Here is a 1,657-nt window from a genome sequence, read left to right as displayed (position 1 = left end):
AACTGTAATATGGGTAGAATAAGACAATGGCTTTAGAAAGACTCAGGAGTTGGGCCATGAGTTCCGAGGTGGCCTGCATCAGCATGTTTGTTCACAGACATTTACTGTGTGCCCGTGACATGTACTGCAGATGACACTCCCTTCCTTGACTGGGTTCTCAGTAATGCAATCTCACTATATGAGAATTCATTGATTTTGGAAAGAGTTTCTGCAATGGTAGGGAATTAAAACATATTTATTAGACAACAGGACTCCTCTGATGTATCCCGGAGGACTCACACATAAAACTTTCAGATCCAAGTAGCTGAGAATGTGAATAAAGGACATTGGGTGGGGAGTTAGAGAACCTGTGTTGTTTCTTTCTGTCTTTAACTTCTTGATTTTTATTGGCTTCAGTCTATGAATGTGCTACAGTCTCTCCCAGCTTGGGACAGAAACCAAAGCCCTCACTTGCCTCCAGGTTCTCCCTTAGCTGCTATTCAATATCTTTCCCCTTTTTCATCTAGAAATCTCAAAAAAGTAGCGTGCATCTGTTGTCTTCTCTGCCTCACACAAGAGAGCGTTTTCCTTCTTCAAATATCTACTCCTAGACTTAGGAGAAACCCGCAATCTTTGACCATTTCTGCCTATTATCATTTGTGGGCAACTCTCCCTCCTCCTGTCCCTTGAATATTAGTCCTCTTCCCCCCGCAGCTTTCCAAACTCTCCTGAGATTTCATTCATTCTTAGTGTATCCATTACCACAGATAAGCTAATGATTTTTCAAATCTTTACCTCCAGCTCCAGACTTCTTCCAAATACTTCTTAAACACTTCTCCTCTTCACTAACCCTATTACAGCAAACATAGGCCAGACCACCATGATCTCTTAAGCATCATAGTGTAAATCCCAAGTTGTCAATTTGCCAGTTCACCAAACAAACACCCTAGGGATCCTTCTAAAATACAGGTTTTACCATCTTATTTCTCTCTTTTAAGTCTCTTCCTGACAGAATGAGACTTCCTGAGCTCTCTTCGTAAGCTCTCTCACGTGACATTTAAGGAACCAGAATCGAGTCCCCTCTACTCTTATTTCCAGTGGCACAAACAGCTTGTAGTTCCCTGCACACCTTGACATGCCTTTCCAAGTATCTCTGATTATCCTGGAGGGCGGCCAGATATCGGGCCATTGTGCTATGTGTGCAACTTTCCCCTGTTAGACTGTCAGTTTCTTAGGGAAAAGACCAGTATTTTTTACTTCTGTGTCCCCACTGCCAATACCAGATGCATCATCAGCCTCAACTCATTCTCTCATTTGTTCAAGAAATATTTACTGAGCTCCTAGAATGCTGGCCAAACAAAACAAACACATTTGGATGAATGATGAATCCCAACTTAAGGAAGAATGACAAATGATAAATGAAGGAGTGCTGGGTTTAGATCTGCCAGTATGGAGTATGATCTAATACAAGTCACTTTGCCTGCCTGTTTTCTCATCTTTTTCTTTTTAATTTTTGTTAATTTCAAGTATACAAAAGAACACAGTGATTAGATATTTATAACCCTCACAAAGTGATAATCCCCCCAAGTCTACTACCTCTTTGACACCATGTATAGCTATTCCAATACCATTGACTGTATTCACTATGCTGTACTTTACATCCTCTGACTATATATAT

General features: G+C 40.7%; 1 protein-coding gene across 1 annotated transcript in view; it reads right to left on the bottom strand.

The window, feature by feature from the left end:
• The window catches only part of LOC109376431 (cystic fibrosis transmembrane conductance regulator), a gene marked incomplete at its 5' end in the record, with an annotated part of 146,425 nt that overhangs the window by 14,353 nt on the left and 130,415 nt on the right, over window positions 1-1,657 (bottom strand). The window lies entirely within an intron of this gene.

This window comes from Hipposideros armiger, unplaced genomic scaffold, assembly GCF_001890085.2.
Source record: "Hipposideros armiger isolate ML-2016 unplaced genomic scaffold, ASM189008v1 scaffold_1130, whole genome shotgun sequence".
NCBI classification, from domain to species: Eukaryota; Metazoa; Chordata; class Mammalia; order Chiroptera; family Hipposideridae; genus Hipposideros; species Hipposideros armiger.
The sequence above is the reverse complement of the archived record's forward strand: the minus strand, read 5'-3'. Positions and strand labels throughout refer to the sequence as shown.